Source organism: Pteronotus mesoamericanus, unplaced genomic scaffold (genome assembly GCF_021234165.1).
Source record: "Pteronotus mesoamericanus isolate MK-2021 breed Mesoamerican mustached bat unplaced genomic scaffold, CSHL_Meso_final scaffold_31, whole genome shotgun sequence".
NCBI lineage: Eukaryota > Metazoa > Chordata > Mammalia > Chiroptera > Mormoopidae > Pteronotus > Pteronotus mesoamericanus.
Window position 1 is genome coordinate 30,136,151 of NW_026555312.1, and position 5,706 is coordinate 30,141,856.

Consider the following 5,706-nt stretch of genomic DNA (forward strand, 5'->3'; position numbering starts at 1 on the left):
TTTGCATTTAAAGACTGTAAGCAGGACAGCCAAAGAAGGAATTTTCACTTATCTTCACTAGTAAAATGAAAATGCCTAGCAGAATATCACTCCACAGGGGACACCTCATTCCCACCTCCTGCAATGCAATAAAACTAGGTCACATTCCCAACTGTTTAGGGCTAGATCTTTCTAATTAAAATAAAAAACAGTCGCATATCACAGCATGATACCCAAAAAGAATAGACTGGAATTTTCCTACTCTAATTACTTTGGTGAGTTTTAAAAATTCAAACGATTTGCAGTAGAATTGTTTAAATAGAATTTAGTTCTTATGACTACTCTAGCAACAAATATAATCAATGATCCAAAATTCATTTCTCATACTGCTAAAAGAAATTGCCACAGAAAATAATCCAAATTATCATAGGTAGTCTATATTTAAGGCATAAAAAACATTGAGGAAAAAACACTGAAAATTAGAGTTCTGACTTTGAAAGATTAGGAATAAATGGAAAGCCTTAATTAGGAGGAGTAACTCCCAAGAATAATTAATTAGAATATATAATTATACTCCAATAATGCTAGGAAAAAAAGAACCATTGTGATTATATAATCCTTGGGGTTTTTTTAAGTATTATAAAACCAATATGCCACAATAAGATAAATAGAAGTTTCCACAAGGGAAAATAAGAGTTTGGGTTATGCAACAATAATAATGACTATCAAAGGAAAACACATCATATGGTTGGGGAGCACACATGACTTGGACTTGAGTTTTTCCCATCCCAGCCGCTCACATTCTCCCCTAGGTTCAAACATTCCACTTGGATCACATGGAATATCTTTAAAGCATCTTCTTCTGGACAGTCTTTCCCAACCCTTCCAAGCTAAGGTATTAGTTTCTTCTCTGATCTAGGACCCTATTGGGCATATCCATATGGAGGTTCACAACACCATGTAGAGACTGAGGAATGTCTTGTCCATCTTCCCTATAAGATGTTGAACTCCTAAGAGAGAAGATCAGTAGTTTGCTCTCTGTATTCCAATGACCTAGGAAGAAACCTAGTAAATAATTGTTACTGAATGAGTAAATGAATAAATGCATTTCACTTAAATTTATAAATGAAACTTCACTGTGAATATCACATCATTCCTTAATCTAGAAAATCCATTGTTGCTCTACACATGACTGAAATATAGTACATACAGGGAGCAATCTCTTATTGCAGTTTAGTAAAACTATTCTGTTGAATTAGTCAGACAGACACAAACATAATGAATTAAAGTGAATACATCACAGAATGTAAAGTAAAATGTTAAAGATTTCCTTTTTACTCTAAACATCATTTTAATATATTTGAGTGCATAGCACAAGTAATTCAGGGTCTGTGCTGAGAGATGTGTAATTAACTCCACTTGTATAGAAAATCTTGAAAATAATGTTTGTTTTTCTGGAGCTCCTGATGCTACCAATCTGCTGAGCAAATTCTTTTCTAGTAAGTAATTCAGAGGCAAATTTCTATCTGGTTCTGAAAAAAGTTTCACAAATTAAGGTTACCTAAATTAACTATTTAGTATTACTTAGCAAATACCAGAAAGAGCTAGTTTGTAGGAAATAATTGATGACAGGAACTAATTTAATGACATAAGTAATTCTCTAGTATAATTTTATATCAACTTATTTTTAATTATGTATTTTTGGTTTGTTTTATTTTGAAAAGAGACAAACACTTGTGTAACATATCTTTGAACTTTTTAAACAATATGTGGCATTCTTTGAAAAGAAAACTATTTTAACTGAAAAAGCTATCACTAGATTCAAAAATTTTAAATTCCAACAGACTCAACTTAGCTTGATTTCCTCTGAAGGACATTTTTCTCAATTACTACATTAAAAACTATTGATATCTGAAGTAGTGCAACCTAAATAGTGATGTCCAATAAAAAAGTTCACTTCCCAAGACCTAACATAAATCAAAATAGAAGCTTATATGCTAATGTCTATCATTCAATCTCAAATATAATGGAACCCAGAAGCTTAGGATTCAAGGCCAGATCATTCCATTATTTACATTTACTCTTATGCAAGTCATTTTTCCTGTAAAGTGAACAATATCATCATCAACATTTTCCATGGAACAGATAGAAGTATTTGTTTAAGTGCCAAATATCCAGAAATACACTAACTGCAAATGTCCCAAATTAGTCTGACATAGAAATTGCCTGGAGTACCTATTTTGTGTAAAAAAAAAAAAAAAACAAACCACACAAAACAAACAAACAAGCAAACTAAACCTAGAATCCTACTTCCAGCCCATTGAATCTGAATTTCCAGGGAAAGCAATAATAATCTGTTCAATTAACTAGCATCCCAAGTGATTCTTATGGTGGAAGTTTGAAAAACTGTGCTAAAGGATCTATTAATCTGTTCTCTGAATCTATGAACTTGGATTGTTTTATTTTGCTTTGTTTTTTTAGATCTCCTATATGAATGAAATCATATGGTATTTGTCCTTCTCTCTCTGAGATATTTCACTTACAGTGCCTCCAAGGTTCACCTGTGTGGTCACAAATGTCAGGATTCTGTCCTTTATTAAGCTGAATAGTACTTAATTGTGTATACTGTATTTTCCTTATCTATTCACCTATCAGTGGACACAGGTGTTTTCTAGGTCTTGGCTATTATAAATAATCCTGCAATGAATGGGGTAATGAATATATAACTTTTTAAATTAGTGTTTTCATTCTCAGATAAATATCCAGAAGTGGAATTGCTGGGTCATATGGTAGTTCTATTATTAATTTTTTGAGAAACCTCAATATTATTTCCCATAGTGTCTGCACCAATTTAAATTCCCACCAAGAATGCACAAGAGTACGCTTTCTCCACATCCTCTTCAACAGTTGTTAATTCTTATTTCGTTTTGTTTTTATAATAGCTATTCTGACAGATATGAGGTGATATGTCATTGCGGTTTTGATTTGGGTTTCCTGATGATTGATAATGTTCAGCATTTTTTTTTCATGTGCCTATTATCCATCTGTATGTCTTCTATAAAGAAATGTCTACTCAGATCCTCTGCCCACATTTTTAATTGGATTGTTATTTGTTTGGCTTTGTTTGACTTTTTTTTTTTTTTTTGCTATTGAGTTTCTATATATTTTGGATAGTAACCCCTCATCAGACACATGATTTTCAGATATTTTTCCCACTCAGTAAGTTGTATTTTTAGTTGTATTTATGATTTCCTTTACTGTATAGAAGTTTTTATTTTCACTTATTATTTAGGCAACAACAGCAACAAAAGATTCATTAATGAAACCTCTTCACATGATGGTTGACATTATGAACTTTTATTTTAACATCTAATTATCAGCCCTGGCTGGTGTGGCTCAATGGATTGATTGCCAGCTTCTGAACCAAAGGTTCACTTGATTTACATTAGGGCACATGCTTGTGCTTGGTGCAAGAGCCCCAGAAGGGAGTGTGTGAGAGGCAACCACATGTAGGTGTTTCTCTCCCTCTCTTTCTCCCTTCCGTCCCTCGCTCTAAAAATAAATAAATAAAATTTTGTTTAAAAATCTAATTATCACATATTACACATAGTAGCTCACTTTTACAACACTGTTTAAAATTATTTATGTCTACATGATAAATTTCAAATGAATTGGTTTGAAAAAGATTTTTTACTTTTTTTATAGCTTAACCACAGCTCACATTCAATATCATTCCGTACCAGTTTCTGGTGTACAGAAAGTGGCCAGAAAACCATGCACTCTGCTGCCCCAAGCACTCACTTAGCCCCATACCCAATTATCTCTGCATTATTGACTGTATTCCCCATGCTGCAATCTGCACCTCTGTGGCTATTCTGCAACTACCATTTTGTACTGCTTGATCTGTTCATCTTTTCCATCCAGCACCTTTACCCACCTTCCCTCTGACAGCTCTGTTTGTTCTCCCTATCCATGAGACTGTTTCTATTTTGTTTATTAAATTCCCCACATAAATGAAATCATATGGTATTTGTCTTTCTCTGTCTGACTTTTTTCACTTTGCATAATATACTCTAGGACCATCCATGCTGTTGCAAAAGGTAAGATTTACTTTTTTATAGCCAAGTAGTATTCCATTGCATACATGTACAACTGCTTATTTATCCACTCATCTTCTGATGGGCAATTGAGTCACTTCTAAATCTTGGCTATTATAAATAATGCTGCAATGATCATAGCACTGCATATATTCCTTCTAACTAGTATCTCAGGCTTCTTTGGATATATTCCCAGAAACAGAATTGCTGGAAGGTAATTCCATTTTTAATGTTTTGAGTAAACTCTACACTGTTTTCTATAGTGGTTGTGCCAATCTGTGCAGAAGCTTTTAATTAACTAATTAATTAATTTTTTTCAAATACATTTGTCTCTGCCTACCCACCACCACTTTCCCTTGCCCAGCCTCCCTCCCTCCCTCCCTCAACTCTTCCCCTTTGGTTTTGTCCATGAGTCCTTGCTATATGTTCCTTGACTTTCCCCTTCCCTTCCTTTTCCCCCACCCCCCTCCCTCCCCCAGGGGGCGAAAGACAAATACCATATGATCTCACCTATAAGTGGAACTTAACCAACAATACAAAGATGCAAGCAAAATAAGACCAGCAACACTGAAAGGAAAAGAAACCTGCAGAAGCTTTTTAAATTGATTGAGTCCCACTTGTTTATTTTTGCTTTTAGAGTCAGAATCAGAGTCTAATGGCCTTTAATGTCAGGGTCAAATAGTCTTTGCTATTAGAGTCAGAAAAAAAATCATCACCAAGACTGATGTCCAGGGGCTTACCACCTACATATTATAAAAATTTTACGGTTTCTGGTCTTACATTCAAGTTTTTTTTATTGTTGTTCAAAAGCAGTTGTCTCCATTTTTCCCCTATTACTCCCCCCTACATACCTATGCCCAACACCTACCCTCAATCCTAACCCCCATTGGCTTTATCCATGTGTCCTTTATACATGTTCTTTGACACCCCTCCCTTTCTTTCCACATTATCCCCCTCCTCCTTCCCCTCTGGTTACTGTCAGTGTGTTCTTTATTTCAATGTTTCTGGTTATATTTTGCTTTCTTGTTTGTTTTGTTGATTAGGTTCCACTTATAGGTGAAATTATATGGTATTTTTCTTTCACTGCCTGGCTTATTTCACTTAGCATAATGCTCTCTAGTTCCATCCATGCTGTCATTAAGGGTAGGAGTTCCTGTTTTCTTTCTGCTACCTTGTATTACATTGTGTAAATGTAACATATTTGTTTGATCCACTCATTTACTGATGGGCACGTAGGCTGTTTCTAGCACTTGACTATTGTAAATTATGCTGCTATGAACATTGGGGTGCATAGGTTGTTTTGAATTCTTAGAGTTCTTATGGTATATGCAGAGGTATTGCTGCATTCAAAGGCAGTTCCATTTTTAGTTTTCTAGGAAATACTGTTTCCCACAGTGGCTGCACTGGTCTGCCTTCCCACCAACAATGCTCTAGGGATCCCTTTTCTCCACAACCTCATCAGCACTTGTTGTTTGTTGATTTGTTTATCACTGCCATTCTGACTGGTGTAAAGGGTAAGAGATCCTTCTTTCCTTCTCCTGCATGGTATTCCATTCTATAAATGTACCACAGTGTTTTGATCAACTCATATACTGATACGCACTTAGGTTGCTTCCAACACTTGGTTATT